This window comes from Alligator mississippiensis, chromosome 5, assembly GCF_030867095.1.
Source record: "Alligator mississippiensis isolate rAllMis1 chromosome 5, rAllMis1, whole genome shotgun sequence".
In the NCBI taxonomy this organism is placed as follows: Eukaryota; Metazoa; Chordata; order Crocodylia; family Alligatoridae; genus Alligator; species Alligator mississippiensis.
The window spans coordinates 115,418,906-115,443,168 of record NC_081828.1 but is presented as its reverse complement, the minus strand read 5'-3'; the positions used below and the strand labels follow the sequence as shown (position 1 = coordinate 115,443,168).

The 24,263-nt window shown below is 44.0% G+C and overlaps 1 long non-coding RNA gene across 2 annotated transcripts in view; it reads right to left on the bottom strand.

Annotated features, from left to right (window-relative positions):
- The window catches only part of LOC132250654 (uncharacterized), a 199,075-nt gene that overhangs the window by 38,131 nt on the left and 136,681 nt on the right, over positions 1–24,263 (bottom strand). Inside the window, exons 3-4 of one of the 2 annotated variants that reach the window (XR_009462256.1) lie at positions 9,075–9,155; positions 6,311–7,012 (exon numbers count right to left, since the gene is read on the bottom strand). This is a non-coding gene — a long non-coding RNA (uncharacterized LOC132250654). Of the gene's footprint in view, positions 1–6,310; positions 7,013–9,074; positions 9,156–24,263 lie in introns of those variants that run through there. The other variant, XR_009462257.1, reaches the window with a different exon arrangement.

The window sequence follows — 24,263 nt, the reverse complement described above, 5'->3', positions numbered from 1 at the left end:
AAACTCCAAGCTATGTTGCTTTTACTGCTCAAATAAATCAATAAAGCTACTCAAGATACTTCTGGTGTGATGGTTTTCCAGTGCAAAAATGCAGTTTTGTTGAAATAAAAAGTTTCACGGGAAAACTTATATTTAACTCAGTTTTTAATGGGAAACATATAAATAAATATTTTTTATTCTCTCGTTATGCCATGTAAAACATTTTGCTCCAGTGTTTTTATTTTGATTTATTTTCAAGTCATATACAAACATAGTTAATACTGAATATTCCTAATTATATTATTGTCAACATCATTTAAATGATTTGAGATTAGGTTTTTTTGGTCATTTTGAAGCAGACACTTTATTTTTTTCACTCAGTTTTTGAGGGAAGAGAGGTACCAGAATTTCCTGCAGAACAGAAATTGTAGTTTTTGATCTGTTTCAAGTCATCTTAATGTTTTGCTTCCCTGAGCACTTAAGTGCATCTATTTACACATGCAATTTTCTTAGAATCATAGAAAAGTAGGGTGGAAGGGACCTGAGGAGGTCATCTAGTCCAACCCCCTGCTCAAAGCAGTACCACCCCCAACTATATCATCCCAGCCAAGTCTTTGTCTAGATGGTCCTAAAAACCTCCCAATATGGAGATTCCACAACCTCTCTGGTAACCCGCTCAAGTGCCTCACTACCCTCCCAGTGAGAAAGTTTTTCCTAATGAAAACGTCCTAATGAAAAGAAAGATCACACAGCAATGTAAACATTCTCTGTTTTGCCAGTTAAAAAAAAAGTTTCCGGTAGCATATGGCTTCAGTCCTCCCTAGCATCTGCAGTGGCTCCCAGTATCTTTCTGGGCACAATTCAACCTGCTAGTTTTGACCTATAAAGCCCTAACTGACCTGGGATTTACACACCTAAAGGACCATAACTTTTGTCCGATGTCCCACTGTGATCCCTAAGGTCAGCCAAAAACAATCTTCGGGAAGGTTCATCAGTATACCAAGTTCATTTGGCAAAAACCATATGGGAGGCTGTTCTCAGCAATCACTCATCAGCTCTGGAACTCCCTGCTTCCTGAGGCCCACCAGAACCCAAGCCTGGACTTCTGTTGGAAGCACTGCAAGGCTTCTCTGTTTGGGCTGGCATTTAGCAACCAAAATTAGGCTATGTTGTTTAGTTGCTTTCTGATTTATTTTAATTCTTCTAGGTGCCCCTTTATGTTTCTGGCAGACAAGGTTCCTTGGGTGAATCTGATATCTTTTATTAGACCAAACCAAATAGTTGAAAAATAATTATTAAGCAAGCTTTTGGGTTCAAAAACCCTTTGTCAGACTAAGGAAGTTTCAGCAGTTGGTGTGTGCTCTTCCTGGATGGAATGAAAAGTAAAGAAGCCAGTGGCTGGGCTGGTATGCATACAAGACAGGTAGTCAGTGAAAATGTAGACTGAGGAGTCAATGGGTGACGGACAGGCTGAGAGGCGCGGTGGGGAAGAGAGAGAAGGGGAATGAAAGTGAAGAGATACCTGGGGAGTCAGATATCAGGCAGGTTATAATGTGTCATAAATCCAACGTCTATATTTAGTCCATGATTTTTAGTATCCAGGAGATTGATGAAATGGTGTTCATAGGCTAGTCTCTGGGAAGTGTTTTGTAAGTTTCCTTTGAGGATCAGGACTGAGAGATTGGAGAGAGAGTGGTTTTCTTGTGAGAAATGTGCCCCCACAGATAATTGGGTATTTCTGTCTTTGATGGATTTCCGGTGTGCATTCATTCTGGTGCGCAGTTGTTGTTTGGTCTTTCCTACGTATTTTCCATCAGGGCATTTGGTGCATTGGATGAGGTATATTACATTTTTGGAGGTGCAGCTATAAGATCCAGGCATGCTGATGGCTCTGTTGTGGGGTGTAGTAGTAGTGGAGGTGGTGGAGATGTGTTGGCAGGTTTTGCATTTCTTGTCATGGCACGGTCTGGATCCATTTGGTGTGTTCTGGGCTTGAGGAAGTTTGCTTCTGGTGATGAGGTTGGCGAGGTTCGGTGCTTGTTTGAAGGCTAGGATGGGTGGCTCTGGGATGATCTTTTTAAGAATAGGGTCTCTTTCTAGTATGTGTTGCAATTGTTCGAGGATTTTTCGTACAGGTTCAAGGGAGGGGTTATATGTCATAACCAGCAGTGTGAGATTTGTGGGGGGTTTTATTCTGTACTGCAGCAGTTCTTCATGTGGTATCCGGGTGGTATCCGGGTGTGATCTATCTCTCTGGAGGAGTGTCCTTGCTGGGTGAAAGCCTTTTTAAGATTGGTGAGGTGGCAATCCCGGGTGTTCTCTTTAGTACAAATTCGGTGGTATCTGAGGGCTTGGCTGTATATCGCAGCTTTTTTGGTGTGTTTAGGGTGATTGCTGGTTCTGTGCAGATATGTATGTTGGTCTGTGGGTTTCTTGTATAACGTGGTCTGTATTTTATCATTCTGGATACTGATCATCATGTCTAAAAAGGAGATGTTGGTGCTGGAGTATTCTAGAGAAAGTCGGATGGAGGGATGGTGACTGTTGAATCTCTGATGGAACTCAATCAGAGATTGTAGGTATTCGGTCCAAATGATGAAGGTGTCATTGATATATCTTAAGTATAGCAAGGGTTTGATGGTGCAGTTCTTCAGGAAGTCTTCTTCCAGGTGGCTCATAAAAAGGTTGGCATACTGTGGGGCCATTTTAGTGCCCATAGCTGTTCCCATCATCTGGAGGAAGTGTTGATTATTAAAAGTGAAATTGTTGTGTGTGAGGATGAAGTGTATAAGGTCAGTAATATCTTTGGGTCTGTATTCTGAGTTGTAACCTTGTTCCTGTAGATATGTAAGGCAGGCCTGGATGCCATCCTGGTGTGGGATGTTGATATATAGACTGGTTACGTCCATGGTGGCTAGGAGTGTGTTGCTGGGAAGGTGGTCTATGTTTTTAAGTTTCCGTAGAAAGTCTGTAGTGTCTTGTACAAAACTTGCTCTGTGGGCGACAAGCGGTTTTAGGAATGATTCAAAGAAACCTGATATTTCCTCAGTTAGGGTCCCATGGTTGGATATGATAGGTCTGCCAGGGTTCCCTTATTTGTGGATTTTAGGGAGCATGTAAAAAGTCCCCGGGTTAGGTAGTGGGGGGATCAAGGTGTGTAGTTTTTCTTGTAGTCTTGATGGAAATGATTTGATGGTATTGTTGAGTTTTTTGGTGAAAAGGGGAGTAGGATCTTCTTGTAGTTCTTTGTAGTAGGTGGTGTCAGAGAGCTGTCTCTTGGCTTCCTTTATGTAGTCTTCACGGTTTAGGATGACTATGGCTCCTCCTTTATCTGCTGGTTTTATTACTATTTGGTGGTTAGATCTTAGATATTCTATGGCCTTTTTCTCTGGTAGAGAGAGGTTGTTATGGTGGCGTGTGTTGCTGATTATTTCATTGTTCATTCTTCAACCTACACCCCTTTATGTTTCTGTTACTTTTCCCATGAGCCATCTTGTGCCTTTGTTGGGAAGGGTGGCATATAATTCACACAAACAGACAAACAAGCAAACAACAACAATAAAAACAATGGAGCCACCTGAGGGTTAAAAATGCTTGTATTCTATATTTTTCCACCTGCAATTGCTTTCATCTGGAAATGTAATTGCATCTTTATAGGGATGAGAGGAAGGACTTTTTATAGACACACATGCCACTCTAAATAATTACAAAATGGCACATTACCTGCTCAACTCATTACCAAAACAATAGCTGTATTATTCTGAAAATACTACATAAAAAGACACCCACTGTCTTCAGTCCCATACCTTCATCACTTAATATTTTTTCGACAGTACATCTAGTCATATATTGTCTTAGTGTTCATAAATTTTTTATTCCATTCCCCAGTATAGATTCTGAATTTAAAATAGTAATTGATTTTGTTCTATGATTAGGAATTACCATAGTCTATGTCAAAAATGTTTTTCCTTATAGCCATTAGCTGAAGTACTGTATAGGAAACAAGTTATGCTAGAGGTAACAGAGATAGCAAAGTAGTTGGAATAAAAGCAGCACTTCATTGAACATTTTCTCAGGCGTAAAGCTCTGCCTGTTGCTACTTATGTAGCACTTCCAAAGCTGTAATGCTTCCATTTTTTACTGTTTCCATAAATAGACATAACAGACTTAATGTCCTGAAACTAAACAACTTAAATAAGGAATCCTGCAAACACCACATATGACTTGCCTATCTATCTGTCTATAAAATATTTCATTTTTGATGGGAGAAGGAAGAAAAGGGGGGGGGGAAAGTTCTATTTTTGGGGTGTCCTGAAACATTTTTTCCCCCACATATTTTCCTTACTTGGATTTTTAACTAGGTTAAAAATTATTCCAATGCAGATGCATGTCAAATGTGTTTTCCAAGGACAGACAACTAAAATTGAAGCCAATTTTTGTCTGGAACAGTAAAAGGCATTAGAAATCTTTTTAAACAAATTTAATCTACTGAAACCTGTTTATGTATGAGAATTTTTCATTACCAGATTACTTTACAAAAATTAAAATGCATGCTTAGGGTTTTTTTAGTCTTCAAGAACTCCAAAATGGCTACATTATTTCAGTTAATGATTTTGAATACATTTCACCTTCAGGCAGAGAATCAGCCTGAATAGTTATGTGATCAATGAAAGTGCCTGCGTCAGTGCTAAAATGGGAATATTTTAAGCATACTTAATTGTAGCAAATATAGCAAAACTGATTCAATTAAGAACAGGAATTAAAATATTTTTAGGAAGCTATGCTGAGCACCAATGCAAACACACATTTAACTCGTAACATTTTGAAGGTTTTTGGTTTTTTTGCCTAATAGTGATGGAGGATGCTGATTTAACTTTTGTGTTCAGGAATGTGATGAGTTTTCCTCATTTAGAAAAGTGCATTAGATTAGTTAAACTGAAATAGACAATAGTTGTGTAATACCTTATGCATAAATAGTATTTAAAGACTGCAATGATAAAAATGTACATTTATAACAGAAACAAGAATGTTATTATTTTGAACTTCTGGATCTATAGTAATATAATTATCCTTCAGAACCTAGCAGTCCATATGCCTGGTGTGATTAAGGAACAACAATAGATTATATAGCTAACAGTACAGAAGTGACACAGCTAGAATCCATATCCAGTCACTTCTGCCTCTCTAGCCCACACAATCAGGTACCCATTTCCAGCTGAACGTACTGCCATTATGCCCCCTTACTCCTTCTCCAAATAAGCAAGCAGATTTATACTGTCTGAATTAGTTTTACCCCTTTACAATTTTCATATGCAATTTTTTGAGGTTATATTAAATCAGCCTTGACTTTGCATAAGGAAGTTATTGTTCTTGCTTTACAACATGCCTTAATTCAGACATGCACCAAACATGTCTGTTATGTTTTGAAGAACAGCATGCAGCTAAGATTTTAGTACTTTCAAGATGTCTCAACAGAGATCCCCAAGCTTGTAAGACTCATCTCCAAGAACATGTTTTCACACCATTGAGTATGTCCACACATGCAGGCATGTGTGCTTGCAGCAGCTCAAATAGAAGTGGTGCAAATTTGAGCAGGGGCTGGCTCCTCCCAGATCTGCAGCCAGGGGGGAGCTAGAACCTGGGGCCAGCACCTGTGCTGCCCCAACAGTATAAAAAGATGCCCTGTCCTGGCCCCAGCAGTACAAAAATCTGTCCTAACAAGTAGCTTCAGGGCTACTCATTCTCAGGAGCTTCTGGGGCCCAGCCAATTGGTACCTGGGGACACTACTCCTTGTGCCAGCTGGACTGCTGAAGCAGCCCTGAGAGTTCCCTGTACCCTTTACCCACTCCAGCAGACTGGCAGGGGGGTTGCTGCCTGGGTGTGACCTGCTGTGCACCTGCCAGACCCGGATAAGGCAGCTGCCCCCAGTGTGCCTCATGCCTGGCTATCTGGGCAGATATCACCCGGAAGATGTTCCCAGTGTGGTGGCCTGCTTTGAACTGTCAAAGCATGTCCTCCTGGCCCCAATTGGCCTAGAGGTCATCCACCTTCAGCTGGGTCCAAGGTGCCAGCTCTGAGCAGGCAGGGTCCTGCCACTGGCCTCCCTAGCAGGAATTCTGGTGTTCCCTATTTGAAAACTGAAAAATTCCTGATAAAAATCCCAAAGTCGCTTTGTAAAATACCCCCAAATATATGCTCTTCCACAACAAAAGACCCCTATAGACAGTGAGAGAGAGAGTGAGAAAGAGACAGCAATCAGTTGGGTAATGTTTATTGATATATCTACAGCATTAAAGCAATCTGGAAGACTATCAGTGTCTCTATTATAATAGTAAAGTGAACTCTAAATACATAAAGTGAACTCTAAATACGGAGAAGCAGCCAGGTAGGGAAGGAATCAGGAGGCTCAGGGGGTGGGCAGGGGGTGGGGCCCAGAGGGGAAAGGATTGAGGGGCTGGGGGATGGCAGGGGTCCCCACCCCCCTTCTCCAGCCCCCAACCCCTTACTTACTGGCAGTGGAGCCTGGGTCCAGTTCTCTGCTGCTGGCACGCTGCCTGCCCTTGGGGCAGGCAGCATGCTTCAGCACCAGGGCAAGGGCTAACCATAGAGATGCTCTGGTACCCAGAGTGTTTCTATGGAGGATCCAGCCTCTGGTTGCCTCCCCTGCTTTTGTTCTGTGTGGGTTTTTTTGACCCCTGGATATCCAGGGGTCTAATTTTTCCCCTGCACTGCAAACTTGCAGCACAGGGAACACTTTCTTGTTTCTGCATGTGCCTCTTGCAGTGTCTCAAAGGGGTTTGAGATGCTACAAGAAGTCTGTATGGGCTCATCTGGACACGCCAATGGAGACTAAAATGGAGAAACTCAGGCCAGATTTCCAAGACAGCTGAATGTTCACAGTAAAAGACAAATGTTGAGAAGAACTCCGTTACCATTTAGACATGCTAAGAGGCAAAAAGAACATTGGTGGCTGACTTTCAAGGGAACCTTGACAAGTAGAACAGCAAGATTAGCTGCAAGGAAATATAAATACTGACAGTCCCAGTTGAAAAAAACAAAGAGAAGTCCAGAAAAAAAAAACCAATAAAGGAGATAAGCAAAATTAAGACAATCATACTTTACTTAGGGAGGGAAGGATCCAGGAGGTGTGGTGGTGCAGTTTCATCCCTCTTTGGCTGTACAAAGTATGCACAATGAGCTCTCTAAGCTCACCAACTGGTTTGAGCATGTTCCTACAGGAGTCACTATTTTCACAAGGCTCTGGAGTCCAGAGGTTCAAATGCCACTACCATTTCTATCCCTGTTCTCCTCTCATCAAATTCCTTGGCAGTAGCATGAACTGTTTGGTCTCAGAGCTCTGCAAAACAGAGGCTCCAGCAGGAATGCTCACCAGCATTCCTGACTAGTAAAGGGGGGGGGGGGGGATCCATACCCACACCTCATTCCTTTTTGCCCATGTCTATATTTGATTTCAGTGAAAGCTGCTCTTCTTGTTCCTGAATTGAAACTATATTTCATATTATAAAGAAGAACCATGTTATAATTCAAAACTTTTCTTTCATTTCAAATACACTATACTGCAATCAAATATGTTGTGTCATCCCTCTTAAATTCCTCTTCATGTAAAAAGCATATCTAGTGCTTTTGGCAATATTTTCCTTTGCAACAAAGGCCAATACATGACCTGTGACACACATTTTATTGGAAACCTTTTTCTCTAAATTATTAGGTGTTATACTCAGCAATTGCTTAATATCCATGCTATGGATTAAATGCTTATTTCTATAACATGCCAGTACTTTTCTTTAGGCTCTGGCAAAAGTGTAGAGAATCACATTAAGTGCAGTGAAGACACAGCCCAAAATGAGCTGTCATCAAAGGAGGATAAATTCATATTTATTTATCCCTGAAAAGTATAGTAATTTTAAAATAACTGCACATGGTGTGTCTTCTCTGTTCTTTTCTCAAGCTAGATAAGACCTTTGAGGACAACCTCATCATAACATTAAACAATAAGAACAAACATGCATATTAGTTCATTCTCTTAAGTGGTATTTTTACATAAGTATTACACATGCTATTAAATAGAGCACTATAAATCATTTGTACCATATAGAATCATTCAACTGTCAGGTACAACTACAGCAGAAAAGGTTAAGATTAGGCATGTGTGAAGCAGGCCTGATTTGGTTTGGATTCGTATTTGGCCCAAATCAGGGATAGTCATTCAAATAGTTGATTTGGATCACTGTCCCCGATTCAATTCAGCTGAATCTGATTCTGAAGATTCAATGCTGATTCAGAGAATCAGTGATTTGGACATAGACACAGCTTTAAATGTTTTTTCTACATACCTTGAGGTAGCAGGCATGGCTCATGATTGCTGTGGTGCTGGGGCGGATGAAGTGTCCCACAGGAGTGTGGGGGGCCTTCCACATGCTCGGTGACAAACCTAGAAGTGGACCAGAAGTACTTCTGGCCCACTTCCAGGTCCTCCAGGGAGCACACTGCCCCAACCCCCATGCTCCCTTGGCTCATCAATAAGCTGCTAGAGGACCCTGGGTGCCCCCGCAGACCCAGGAGGCACTAGTTGCTGAGCCAGGAGGGTGTGGGGGTATGCCCAGCACACTCCCTGGTGGACCTGGAAGTGGACTGGAAGTGCTTCTGGTCCACTTCTAGGTCTGCTGCTGAGCACACTGGGGAGCCCCACATGTTCCTGTGGGATCTTCCATCCATTCCAGCACCACAGCATTGACAAGCCACATGCTACCTTGAGGTATGTAGAAAAACAAAACAAAATATTTAAAGCTGTGTCTATGTGAATCTCTGAATCTTTTTGAATCTCTCAAAATCTATTTGGAGGGTTCTGATTGGATTTGGAGAAATTAAAGGGTCTCCTGATTCAATTTGGATTCGGAGATTCGGCCACCGAATCAGGCCAAATCTCTGCCAAATCGAATCAGGAACCGAAGCTTCACACAGCCCTATTACTGATCTATTTCATACATCTAGCAGAATAGAAAGGGTGCACTGCTGGATAAATAGATGTCACAGCATGGCAACAGAATAAGATATAAATAACAGAGAAGGATACAGTTAGATCAATGATACCTTGGAAGCTCTCGAGGGGCATTTGTAGATGACATGGCAACTATTTCTTCTTAATTTCCAGCACCTGAAAATTTAAAAATTATATAAATGTAAAAAATTACAAAAATTCTTTCAGCAGTCAAATGTCAGCATGAAGTTTCTTATTAATATCTTAATTTATGAATAGCATAGCAACATTTGCTGTTACATCACAGGGTGCATGCCAGTTATACAGAGAAACAAAAATATAATAATATGGGTTATATAGGACCTTATGTTATAAAATTGTCATTTTTTTCTTGAACAGAAAGCCAAACAGCAATAAAATATTAGCATGCCATCTTTACAATTAAAATAAAATTTAAAATTAACTTTCAGATAACAATGAAAAAGTTTATAAGCACATCATTGGCTATAGTCACATACTTAAAACAAAGGCAGAAGTTGCCAGATAACTGCCTTGGCAAGCCTCATATTAGAATTCCCCTAAAACTTTAAAAATTATGCACAACCCTGCTACATTTTATGGTATGTTATGGATTGGCAGGCTAGGCACATCCTTATGAGCTTAGATGCATTGGGATCAGTTGTAAGGTAGAATCATGAGTCCACTAACTGCACTACATGCTTCATCAATTTTACTGTAAGAGAGTTTGCCTCTTCAATAACAAGTGTCTTGTCTCTGTGTAGACTTTCTTTGCCCAATGGCATAAATTATAAATATTTTCCAAAATTCTCTAGTCAGAAGGTCATGTTTAGATAAAGGATATATGAGCCTTCCAACTTTGTTGCATGACCTACTGTGGTGTGATGGTCTTTCTCCCATAGCTCTCCATTGTTTGAGGGATCCTCCTACATGATTAGTCTCACTTGTTTAACACTCACCCCCCACCTCCAGTCTCAGCCTAGGAGAGAGAAAAAATAGAATGCAAATGTTTTGTTCTGTCTCTTGCCAGATAATGGCATCTTGCCAATTACATGCTCAGAAAACTTTTGTTTTTATTAGTAAAATAAGAAATGGAGACATCTAAAAATTGCATCACCCTCCAAGTAAAACAGAAAACCAAGAAGCTGAAGATAATTTTGTTAAACCTTAAGAAATTTAAAGGGAGAAAAGGAGTAAGTCTAGCAGGGCAGGATGACCTTCTGGGAAGCCATAATGTATGTGTAAACTAATTTAATAATAATATTGTGATTGTGATAATATTGTGGCTGGTGAAGGCAACGTTTTTAAAGGAAAAAATTAAAGGCTTGTGTGTGTTGACTTGATTGGTATTAGCCTTAAGGAGGACAGAGTAATAGACTCCATTGTACTCATTTTGATTATAATGAGTAAATATTAAAGCCCATTAAAAACTTCTGGGTGATCAGTGAAGAAATAGTAAGATTCATAACTTTCATTCTGAATTTCATGCCAATAAAGACAAACAAACAAACAAATCAGGAAAACAACAATCCAGCCCATTTGTCAAACTATGAGGGCTGCCCAACACTTCAGAAATAATGTACACAGCACACTTCAATTCAGAAAGCTATGAATGATAATTATTTATGTTGTAAGGCTCTTTCTGCCACCACTCTCGACAATCAATGCAACATGTAGTAGATTAAGAAGCTGCAAGAGACATTGCATGGTACAGTAGTGTCATCTCTTGGTTGTTATGGACAAGTAAACAGGGAAATGAAATATTATAGTCTGGAATTTATACAATCCTTCCCTCAGAAAGAGGAAGAAACCAAGTGTCTCTTCTTTGGCTCATGGGCCAGATAGGCAGAGTCCAGTCAGTGGGCTGGATTAAGCTAATGGTTCTGATTCGGCATAGGGCAGTCACAGTAGGACCCTATTCAGGAGTGTGGAGGCAGACAGGGACATCCTAGGTCTAACCTGACCCCATGGGGAGGCATTGCCCAGGAAGGCATTGCCCAGCCCCAACCCATTCCCACAGGGGGAAGGGACATAGACCAGACCTGTGGAGGACAAGGGGTGTGGCCCAATGCCAACCCAGCCCCTTGAGGAAGAAGGGGGCTTGACCCAGCTCCATGAGGGAAAGAGGGCATGGCCCAATCCCATCCAGACATAGGGATAAGGGGATGGGGCTATATTTGGGAATACATTTCAGGCTTTGGGAATCTGGCAAGCAGGGAGGGTGGCTATATTTGTTGCCATAGCAACCCTGCAGCAAAATTTTCTAATCTGTGGGGAGACCCGTGGTGCTGATACTGTGTGGATATCTTTAAGAGTGTTATGTATAAATTGTTATGTTAGCCCTGGGATTGCAGGAAGGAACAGCAGAACAAGAGGCGCAGAATTGCTCTCTGAATAAACAAGCTTTATCATTCTATAAGTTTAACTCCTTGATCTTCTGAAAATAACACAGATACCATTTGGCCCAAGGGTGGGAGGTAGGGGTGTGCAAAATGCCTGCGTTTCATTTTGGTTTCAGATTCGGCTTTCGGAGGGACAGTATTTCATTTTGGTGTTTTGTAAGGCTGTGCAAAATGGCTGTGTTTTGTTTTGGTTCAGATTAGGCATTTTGGAGGGACAGTGATTCATTTTGGTGTTTTGGTTCGCGGTCCTGTTTGGTTTTGGCTGAAACTGTTTCAAAACTGCTTAGGAATTTCGACACTGTTTCAGCCATGGGCTATAATGGGGAATCACAAAACTGCCTATAACGTTATCATTTCCTGCCTGATTCAGATAAAACTTTCAGGGATGCTAGACCCTTCTGATACCGTGAAGTCTGCCCAGTTTTAATGGAATAGGTGTATCCATTTCTGGGAAACTGCACCTCAAACTTTTCAAAGCAAAACTCATATCACTTGTGTGCATGTAGGCTGAGTGGGATAAAAATTTCAGGAATAGTAGCCCCTTCTGAGGCCAAGAAGATTGTCAGGTTTCAAGGAGATAGGTGCAGGGGTTTCTGGGAAACTGTAGCTCAAACTGCTGAAAGCAAAACTCATGATATGTGTGACTTTGTGTGTGCGTTAAGGCACAGCGGGATGAAAATTGCAGGGATGGCAGCCCCTGTTCTCACCCTCACAACTCCACTACAACCAGTAAGCCTCAGACCTCTCAAAGATCTTACAATTTTGGGTTTTCCCCAGACAAAACTGTGCAGTGGCTGGAGGTTATCAGGTGTCTCCTACCCACCTTTCACCAAGGAGTTTCGTGGTCCTGGTATTTCCTGGGGCTGCTGGTCCACCATCGTTCCCACCAAGTCTCCCCACCCTGGCAAGGTGCAGTTTTAGGTTATGCCCAGGACCTGGGGCTTCCTCCTTTCACATAGACCAAGCCCATACCTCCAAACTTCATCCTGGCACAGGAGCTCAGCAGGGAGATGTTCTTCCTCTGCTGGCTGGCATTGCAGTGAGTGCTGCCTTCAGCTCTGAGATCAGGTTATTTAATGGTTTTTAAATTTTTTTTTAAAGTGAGTAGGTGTGGATGGAGTGAGGAGAGTGGCAGTCACTCCAGCTGCACATGAAGCTCAGGGAACCCCAGCAGCAGGAGGTTCACCTTGAGGAACACAAGCTTCTCCACCAAACCAGGATCCAAGGAGGTGCAGTGGGGTGTCACAACATCCCCAGCAATGCTGAACACCCTTTCACTTGGAACAATGGTTGGTGGGCAGGACAAGACAGGTGTTCTTGGGCAACCATGTCCAGATCCTGCCACAACTGGCTGTGGGTTGCCCAATAGGCCAAGGGGTCGCAGCCCATCAGCTCCACATCTTCATTGAGATGGGTAGCCACTGAGGCCTCCACACTACCTGCCTGAGGCTGGAGTCCCATGCCTCTGGACCCCACCATTGAAGCCATGCCCTTGGCCCACATTGGCAGTGGCTGTCATGAAGGACACTGGCTGCTGCTGGGAGTGCTGGCACAGGAATGTGGATGCCCATCTTCCATGTTCCTCCACAGTGCCCTTCTGCTTCCTGGACTCTGTTCACCTGCACCTCCATCCAGTGATCCAGGGTTTTGTTGCTTTATATACTCCCCCTCTCCCTCAGGTCACACATGGCTGCCAGTACGTGGACCATACTGGACTGCAATGAATACAGGCATTTCTTGATGCCTTTCCTCAGCTGCTTCACCAGTTCTTGCACCTCTGGTGACAGCAGCTTGCCCCAGCCAGTAATATCGATCCCCTGGAAGTTCTCCATTTGGTTCTCAAGTTCCCTCACTATAGAGATCACTAAAGATGAATATACCTCCTCTGCTCATGCTTGTAGGGAGGCAGTTAGGCGGGCCAAAGCTACCATGGAGCTGAGGATGGCAACCCAAGTAAAGGACAACAAGAAATTGTTTTTTAGATATATTGGGAGTAAAAGGAAGGCCCAGGGAGGAATAGGACCGCTGCTAAATGGGCAGAAACAATTGGTGACAGATAGGGGGGACAAGGCTGAGCTCCTCAACGACTTCTTTGCCTCAGTGTTCCTAAGTGAGGGGCACGACAAGTCTCTCACTGGGGTTGTAGAGAGGCAGCAGCAAGGCGCCAGACTTCCATACGTAGATCCTGAGGTGGTGCAGAGTCACTTGGAAGAACTGGATGCCTTTAAGTCGGCAGGCCCGGATGGGCTCCATCCGAGGGTGCTGAAGGCACTGGCCGACATCATTGCAGAGCCACTGGCGGGAATATTCGAATGCTCGTGGCGCATGGGCCAAGTCCCGGAGGACTGAAAAAGGGCTAACGTGGTCCCCATTTCCAAAAAGGGGAGGAAGGAGGACCCAGGCAACTATAGGCCGGTCAGTCTCACCTCCATCCTTGGTAAAGTCTTTGAAAAAATTATCAAGGCTCACATTTGTGAGAGCCCAGCAGGGCAAATTATGCTGAGGGGAAACCAGCATGGGTTTGTGGCGGGCAGATCGTGCCTGACCAACCTAGTCTCTTCCTATGACCAGGTTACGAAACGCCTGGACACAGGAGGAGGGGTGGATGTCGTATACTTAGATTTCAGGAAGGCCTTCAATACGGTATCCCACCCCATACTGGTGAACAAGTTAAGAGGCTGTGATGTGGATGACTGCACAGTCCGGTGGGTGGCGAATTGGCTAGAGGGTCGCACCCAAAGAGTAGTGGTGGATGGGTCGGTCTCGACCTGGAAGGGTGTGGGCAGTGGGGTCCCGCAGGGTTTGGTCCTTGGACCGATACTCTTTAATGTCTTCATCAGCGACTTGGACGAGGGAGTGAAATGTACTCTGTCCAAGTTTGCAGATGACACAAAGCTATGGGGAGAAGTGGACACACCGGAGGGCAGGGAACAGCTGCAAGCAGACCTGGATAGGTTGCACAAGTGGGCAGAAAACAAAAGGATGCAGTTCAACAAGGAGAAATGCAAAGTGCTGCACCTAGGGAGGAAAAATGTCCAGCACACCTACAGCCTAGGGAATGCCCTGCTGGGTGGCACAGAGGTGGAAAGGGATCTTGGAGTCCTAGTGGACTCCAAGATGAACATGAGCCGGCAGTGTGACGAAGCCATCAGAAAAGCCAATGGCACTTTATCGTGCATCAGCAGATGCATGACAAATAGGTCCAGGGAGGTGATACTTCCCCTCTATAGGGCGTTGGTCAGACCGCAGTTGGAGTACTGCTTGCAATTCTGGGCGCCACACTTCAAGAAGGATGCGGATAACCTGGAGAGGGTACAGAGAAGGGCAACTCATATGGTCAAGGGCCTGCAGACCAAGCCCTACGAGGAGAGACTAGAGAAACTGGACCTTTTCAGCCTCCGCAAGAGAAGGTTGAGAGGCGACCTTGTGGCTGCCTATAAGTTCATCACGGGGGCACAGAAGGGAATAGGTGAGTATTTATTCACCAAGGCGCCCCCGGGGGTTACAAGAAACAATGGCCACAAGCTAGCAGAGAGCAGATTTAGACTAGACATTAGGAAGAACTTTTTCACAGTTCGAGTGGCCAAGGTCTGGAACGGGCTCCCAAGGGAGGTGGTGCTCTCCCCTACCCTGGGGGTCTTCAAGAGGAGGTTAGACGAGTATCTAGCTGGGGTCATCTAGACCCAGCACTCTTTCCTGCTTATGCAGGGGGTCGGACTTGATGATCTATTGAGGTCCCTTCCGACCCTAACATCTATGAATCTATGAATCTATGAACCTGGCTAAGGAGGGAGTCTCCAGCACTGATGGTCTCGGTGGCCTCGAGGAATGGCTTGAGGACCACCAAGATCTGGGAGATGGTATCCTGCTCTGTTTTGTTAAGCGGGCCGCTGATCCCAAGCTTCCCAAGCAAGGCCATCTCATGGATGGCCTTCTGTTGATCCACCAGCCTTTTGAGCATGAAGTATGTGGAGTTCCACTGAGTCTCCATATCCTGGATGATTTTGTGCTGCAGGACGCTCAGCTCTGTCTGTTTGTCCCACACCATCTTGCCCCCCTTGATGCTCCGGTGGAAGTAACCCACCACCTTCCTGCATTTTGAAATGAGCTGGCTGGTTATGATGGCACCATCACTGGCAGCCCTGTCCCCCTCCAAGGCATCCCTAATTATGAGTTGGAACTTGTGTGCCATACAGCGGATGCCTGCCCAACAAGCCACCCCTGCACCATGAGGTTCATGGCCACCGCGATGTCCATTGCTGTGTGGGACCCGTGCAACACCTCAGCTTAGAGGAGAGCCCACCAATGACCTGACTTATGGCACCAGTGCCCAGAGAGGGAAAGGTAAGCATGACCTCCACCCCGGTTGCTCCAGATGTCTGAGGTGAAGTGCAAGGCCATCTATGGATCTGCCTTGTGCAGCTCCTCCCCCTAGTACTCTCTGCATGCCTCATACATGGAGTGCACCACCATGCTGCTGAAGGTGGTGTGTGCCGGCACTTGGTAGGATGAGGCCACAAGCACCATGAGCCACCTGAACCCTGGCTGCTCAACTAGGGAAAAGCACTGGTCATCCAGAGCAAGCATCTCCCTGATGCTCTGGGTGATCTCGCTCACCTTTGCAACACGCCCCACTTTCTGTCACCTTTACCCCACTATTCCAGGATGGCCTGACTCTTCTTCTTGGGGATAGGGGCTTTGGAACAAGAGGGGGACTTCTTTTTGGGCACGCTTCCACTGGTGCCAGGCTGAGGAGGAGCAAGGGCAAGGGGGTCGTGCCTCCCCAGATGCATCAGTATCCCCGTGGTACTGAAGTGTTTCACCTCCTTGCCCTGGCTGGTTTTACATCAGCAGGGCAAGCAGATAGCATATGTGGGATCATCTGCCACCTCAAAATGATCCCACACCACACTACCCCCTCACTTCTGGGGTGCGGGTGCAGATCCTGCCTGATCCCCCTTCTCAGCAGGCAGAGGCACAACAACAAGAGGAGCTGACTCAGATGAACCACTTGCCTTCACAACCTGAATGTCAACCTCCTCCAAACTGCCTTCCAGGGAAGGAGACCTGGCTCTAGGATAACATGGAGGGAGTGGAGCACAAACTCAGATTCCTCCTTGGTCCCCAGAATTTATTTTGCTAGGGTGCTCAGGTCCCCTTCTTCCAGATCCAGCTCTTCCTCTGGCACTGGAAGGCTCAGGCTGAGAACTGAAATGGGGGTGGAGGAGACTATCATGCTGGTGCTGCTTGTCATGCTGGTGGTGCTGGGGGTTATTATTATGGCTGGTGTTATTGGAGGGGGTGCAGATGCAAGCACTGGTCCCACCTCCTTGCTGCCACTAGCACCAGCAGAAGCCTCATCCCTGCTAGTGCTAGGAAAGAGGATGAATCTAAGTTTGGGGGAGGGGGAACTTACAGCTCTCCCTCTGCCCCCTCTCCCTCCCCAGCCAGAAGACCTGGCACCTGTCTTTACAGCATATTTCATATTTTGTGTGCTGGGAAAAAATGTGCATCTGTGTGAGTATGTGCGTACTGTATGTGTAGTGCTTTCCTGCAGTAGACAGTGATGAGACACTGCCAGGCAAAGCACTGCTTTCTTTCTGTTTAAAAAGAAACACAAAAATATGAAGAACAAATAACAGGATTTTGGGGGAAGAAAGAGTTACAAAGGATAACAAATGGAGGGTAGGCAAGGTTAAACAGGAAAGGATTGCCTACAACTTGGTAGGAAGGTACTACCAAGCTGCAAGCTTACAGATGCTGCTCTCTGCTGCTGCTCCTGCTGCTACATAGATGCAGCTGCAAAATGGTAGAGAACAGTTCACAAACAGCCTTTTATGGTGTTTCTCTGTCCCTCCCCCAGAGCACTGGGATTTGAAGAGAATTTAGGGACAGGTTGTTGTCACTAGCCACCTACAGATGTCAATATCAAAGCAGTCCTTTCCCCCACCTCCCCCTCCCTCTTCTTAGTTTCCCTTTCCCTGCAATCCTGCCTCTGAAACAGTCTGAAACATTTTGGATGGAACTGTTTAGTTTCAGAGCTGTTTCAGATCTTTGCATTTAGTTTCAGATTGGGTGTTTTGGCCACCAAAACGTCCAAATCTGAAACAAAATGGCCTCCAAAATTTCACACAGCCCTAGTGGGAGGTTTAGCATCCCTGACCTAAAGGCATAAGTTTGAATGTGGAAATCTATTTCATTGGCTTGGTCTGAGTCCTTTGGCCTCTGCAACCTGCACAAAGTAGCCATTACTTCTATTAAACAAATTAATGGAAAGCTTTCCTTAGAGGAACTCATCAGTTGTGCAAGGATATTTGTTAATTAAACAAATTAAGGGTAAATAGTGATAAATACACTACAAATAGTAAAAGAAGAGAGTTAAATACTTTACTTCATTCTTTTATTCTTCTTTTATGAACAAGGTCTCATAGCAGAAAGATTTGTTTTTTTACATAAGTACATCTCTAGTTTAGTTTTTTTTCTCCTCCCCACAAATTATATTGAAAATATATAACCTTCTATAACAGCCAGAAACCCTTCAAACTGTGCAAAAGTATATTATTGTTGTTCTTAGAAGCCTCATTCTGACAACTAAAATCCTCCATCTGCTGAAGTCAATGGCAAAACTGGCTTAATGGGAACCCTCATCCTTCGGATATTATCGAGTTGATAGACTCACCACTGTTTGCACTCTTCAAGACATGATAGGATAACTTTCTAAAGACATCTTTTCATCAAAGTTCTGAGAAAATGTCTATCATCCATGTGTACAAGAGATTAGTTTAGATGATCGCTGTGTTCTCTTTTGGATTTAGTGTTTATGAATACATGATTAAATGATTTGAGATGTGCACTAATAGGCTATTAGCACACTCTTGTGGCATGTTTCTATATTATCTCAATCAAGAAAAGGTGGAAAGAGAAATAGAAGGATAAAGAAGGATGTCATTAAAAAAATCTTTGGCTGGTATTCACATATGTATATGTGTGTGTTATTTAAGCTGTGTGTCATTGCATCTAAAAGGCTATTAATAGCATTCTTTAAAACCGCTAGAAAAGGCTTGGTGATGGAAAGGTGTTAATGGATGGTGCTCTCAAGCTTTTTATTTTGGCTCACAATACCATGTAGCACACTTTTATACTTTTAGGTTAAATGGCTTAATGTAAACCTGTTGAACACAAAACTAGCTCTCATTCAAATTTAACCTTAATTTATGTATTAAAATATAGATTTCAGAGCCTATCTTTGGGAACTCATTTTTGCATATCTTAATCAAGTACCTAATACAAATAACTATACTATGTCCTTGTGGTTTTGATAATATTTGGCATTGCCTTATCTGCCAATTATTGCAATTGCAGTAATACATATATACACTGTAAAATCATGTTTATATAAATGATTCAGCTCTTCATCCTTCCAAGATCTATAAATTGAATTACACACTGTTTCTTCTGAAAGAATAAAAAACGTTTGTTTTTTTTAATCTGTCTCTGAACATTTAAAAATCCCATTAGAGATTGATCAATGAAATTTAATTTATCTGACTGAAACCTGAAACTCATAATCAAACATGAGAAACCACCATATGTCATCTGGTTTTGATGCAAAACCATGTTTCTGCCCATGTCTGCTCAACAACTTGGCTGGGTTCGCTAAAATATCTGCTAACTGCAGCAAATAAACCATGGTACACTTCTCAGTGGAGATGGAGAGTACTTTGAACTATAGCAAAACCTGGTGAGAGCCATGTTATTTTGTTTTCATAATGAATATTTCCTACCTTACCGAAATATTGCAGTCTGAAAATAAGAGGTTTTCCCCATCTTAGAAAAACCATGCAAGTCCCTCGAAAGGTGCTGCATACATGATATATCAATTCGAGCAAAATGGTAATATCGTTTAGCAAAGGAAGTCATGACTTTGTTTGCACCCTTTCAAAGAGCACAGCAGTGAAGCTGGTTTAATTGGCACACTTAATTTAAATTAATGCAAAGCAGTTTAGGGTGAATTTTGTCTTACCTGCACCAAGCTCAAATAACAGAACATTATGTAAAGTAGCAATTCAAAATAGGGAGAGAAAGGAAGTCATCTCCCAACCCAAGGCATATTTCAGGGACTTTAGTATATTCAAACCTTTTCATGTCAGTGGCAAAAAAGCCATGCAGGAGACAATTCCACAGGGGCCAAGATTTGAAATATCTCAGCATAGCTATTCAACTTCTACTCTCCTCATTGCCATTCATCCTGAGGCTGCAATGGTACATGGGCCTTTACTGAACACATCAGAATAGCCAGTTCCCTGTGCTAAACTCATGCTACATTAGTACCAGGGCAGATGCTTTCCTGTACAACAGTTAAAGTTCCTTATCTTCCGAGATCCTGATCCTACCAATGCAGAGCAAGAAGAATGACTTCAAATCTGTCTTCCTTGATCAATAGATGTTTCTTCTATACAAAATAAAATAGAGTTCCGATGTGAATGATTTAGGAGATACCATGATTCAAGAAATGATGGCCAGGGCACTTAACTGTAACATGTCCGAATCTAAAGTTTCAGTCAAAAATTCCAAGTGGTGGTCTGAACTGAACAGACTAGAACAATAGTACTCAAATTTTTGGTCCTGTGGACAGATGAGTAACACAGGGCTGGTCCATGGGCCACACTGGCCCTCATGTGCCAGTATCAGGCTCTGTGTGGCCAAATTGAGCTCCACAAGACCTCAACTGGCTCCACACACCAGGATTGGTACAGCTTCCCCACATATGAGAATTGGTGCCCTTGTGCACTGTGATCAGGCCATAAAGCCCCACAACACACCTGCCCCACACCATGATCAGGTACCAAGAGCCCTACATGGGCCCCATGCACTAGGATTGGGCCCTGCAACACCCTGCATACTCAATCCAGTGTGCAAAGCCATGCTAACTATCTGCAGGGTTCCTGATATGTCTGAATATTTTCAGAACTGTGGGGATCCCTGCAAGCCAGATGACATACCTTTGAGGACTGGATCGGGCCCATAAGCTGCTGTTTTAGGACCCCTGAAGTAGATGATTGAAGTTGTGACTCCTATATCTTCAGTGCCTTACCTACTGGGGCTAGGGCCAGACATTCAAAAAGACTGAGGTGGAATCAATCTAAGTTGTGCAGTTCTATGTAGTTTAAATTGGTTGTGAACAGAACACACATTTGCCTTTTGGTGGGGCCTGGGGCAAATCTTAGACTGGGTTCTGCCATTTTTAAACCAGTTTATGAGTGCCATACTTCTGTTCTGTTATGGGTATAGATTGGTTTCCGATCATTTATACCAGTAAAAGTGTAATGCCTATACCTGCCCTCACTCTCATTCCGTTGCAGAAAGAAAAGAACATTTGAAAGATCTTGGTCTTGCCAGTTGTGATGCACCCCTGATGCATTTTGTGGTAGGACAAGTCAAAAAGGCATTGCTGATGAACTGGTCATGCTCCTGTGTCTCTGGAAAGACTTGTGGGATGGGCTTTACAGCTAATAATCTTAAGGCAATGACAAACTCCTGGACCCACTTTTAATTCTTATTATTATTAAGAAACAGCTGCACAGTCCCAGCTTCCAGGACCTACACCTGGTTCTGAAGTATTCCTGAGGGCCTTTGTTAGAGGTTTATAACTCTGTTTGGTTTCACTTCTGAGCCCATGGCCTCCCTGGCCTTCCCTGTGAGCAACAAGTTCATGAATTCTAGCTTAGTAACCTTATTCAACACATTTAACTCAGCCGCCATTTCAAATTGTTCATTCCAGTCACCCTATGCTTGTTGATCCCCACTAAAGGGTGCTGGATTGAATATAGGCCTTGAGTAGATAAGGTGTGTGTTTTCCCCTCTCATTGGGGGTGCCCCCTCCTCCATGGTACTCATCTTCCCCAATCAAATGTGCATACAAGAAACAATCTGCACACTCACTACAGCACTTTTCCCTGCACCTTGGCTAGGAAGACATTACATATAAACCGGTTTAAGTGATCAGAAACTGGTTTAAACCTGTAACAGAACAGATGGTCACTGCACATAAACTAGTTTGAAAATGGCTGAAACCAGTGTGAGATAAACCTGGTTGAATGTAATATCAGACTTACCCAATTTGGCTTAAACCGGCTTATGCAATGTTTGTCCCAGGCCCCTTGCTGGTTTAAGGTAAACCAGATTCCCCCAGCATCTCGGCATGTTCTCTGGCTGGGCAGGGCTCTCTGATCCACAGCAGGGCTGGCCTCTCCCCTTTGTTGCCTCACTGGAGTTCAGCAGTCTCTGTGGGCATCTGCCTGACTTTCGCTCCCCCCTCTCCCCTCCCCTCCCCTCCCCGTCATAAGCAGGCATTCCCCCATCCCTCACAAATACCTCAGCATTAGCTAGCAGACCACATGCTGGCTACAGTCCATGCTGTGGGATATGACAGAGTCAGACAGGCTTTTTGGAGCTATTCAACAGGCTGGAAAAGCTATTTAAGAGCTGTTTGCTTCCCCCACCCCCTCACCACTCCCTGCTAAGCAGGAATTCCCCCCTCCCCTCTGCCTTGCACAGAAGGTATCTGTGTATTAACTAGAAGACCACATTCTGGTTCTGTGCTGAATCAACAGGCAGAATCAACAGGTAGCTGGTAATGTCCCTCGATTTTCTTAATGGGGTGATAAACACCGAGATAGAGGTGACACTTATCAGCACCCCCCCCCCCCCAGCTTGCTTGCCTGTCAGTTTGCTGCAGACAGTATACAGAAGCAGGGAGGGAGATTGAAAAGCTCTGTATTATCAACAAATGCATGTACTGCACACACCGCCTTTGCCTCAGTACTAGCTGGGGGCTGGCAACACTCCCACCCCTTGAGCAGCAAGCTGAGAAAAGCCTGGGACTGCAGGCAGGCTTGGGGTTTACACCCATCTCTAATCAGAGCCTCCTGCTGGGACCTGGCCACACCCCCCCTTAGCTCAACTTTGCAAGAGAAGGGAGGGCTGCTCTAGTGCCCCTCCCCCCAGCTTCCAGCTTGAGCCACTGCAGGCGTGTGCCTGAATTTCCTCAGTCTAGGAGTATTGTCTATGTATTTGGAAACCAGTTCAGCCTTGCTAGGTTAGACTAACCTGCAAAAGTTGAATCAATTCAGGCTCAGGCTTTTTGAATGTCTGTCCCTAGCCCTTATGGCCTGTGATAAACCCCCATTTGCCTTATTTATGGGATAGCTCCCCCACTTCAGAATCCCACACTACCACCAATTTGTGCCAACTCTGCAGCCACAGAAACTGCTTCTCTCACAGCTCAAGCAGGGATTCCCTCCTTCTTCCCTCCCATCTCCCACAGCACAGACCCCACCCCCATGGATCCTAGGTATGTGATATGTTAGCTGATGCTGGGAGGTGTGTGTGTGTGTGGGCGGGGGAGAGGGGGTGTCTCCAATTTCATTGGGATAGCAGACAGGACAAAGGCATACAAAACAGTGTCCACTAAGGGTTTTTTTTGGAGCTAATCAACAGGTCAGCTAGTAATGTCCTTCCTTGGACAGAGCTGTTTAAGGAGACCTTGAATTAATGAGAGAGGCTTTTGTTTTGCTGATGGGCTGATAAGCACTGTGGTTTTATTAGCCCCCCTGCTGGTTTGCAGACAGAGAGAGGGAGATTGAAAAGCTGAGCATCATCAACAGATGCATGAACTGCAAACCCCACCTTTGCCTTAGAGTGCTAGCCAGGAGCTGGGGGCTGGCAACACTTCTGCCCCTTGATCAGGGAGTGGGGAAAAGCCTGGGAAAATGCAGGCAGGGTGTGGGGTTTACATCCCTCCCTAATCAGTGTCCTGCTGGGGCCTGGCCATGCTACCACTCAGCTCAGCACTGTGAAAGGAAAGGGAAGGCTGCTTTAGTGTCCCCTGGCTTCTGGCCTGAGCCACTGCAGACATGTGCCTGCATTTCTGGAATGAAAAGGGAATGTCTATCCACCTCCAAGTCGGTTCAAGCTTTGTAGGTTAGATTAACCTGCAAAGATTGAATCAATTCAGGCTCAGGCTTTTTGAATGTCTGTCCCTAGCCTGGGTGAATGGAAACACTGGTAACTGCTATGAAACTCCAGATAAAAAGAGCTAAGCTTGGCTTCCAAAACTTCCACACCTGCGTTCCCTATGCAAGACAACTTTTCACACAAATTAAGCCCATTTGATGTTGGTGTCACCTTCACGTGAAAACTCCCAGGATGTTTTTTAACAGTCATTCTTCAGAGCAGAAGGTGCACTCAAAGGATAGAATGCCAGGCAATAATGCTCCATGTATTCATTCTGAACATAAAACGGTACTCTACAGATACTAGTTACAACTGTTAATATTGCCATATTGCTCCCTGTTATTAATTATAGTGGAATTTGCCCCAGTTTTCATGCCCCCACAAGAACATTTATGCCACTTCAAGCAAATTAAGACTTTAATTTGTGGTTTAAAGAAACCTGAGAGCCTTCTGTGGATCCCATGATATATCATGCATTTTACCCTCGGACACTGGAAGAAAAAAAACACACAATGAGCATCTATTTGCATTTTATACGTGACTAGTGACAGGACTCCTGTTGACCATCTGAATATATATATATAGCCTGTATGAGGTAGGTGAAATGTGAGAAACAATAAAAAGTAGATCTGTTTATTAAAAGAAAGAAATAACTTCAAACATATACAACATTCAATTTACACAATCAGAATTTAGCATTAATTAATGCTCCAAAAACCAACTGGATGGATGTTTAGTTGAGGTTCCTGAAACTTCTGAGTGACTTCATATATTCACCAAGGAGAAAAAACACAGAAAATCTGTACATGTCATAACATTTAAGTGCATTTTGAAAGATTAAAGAAACTGA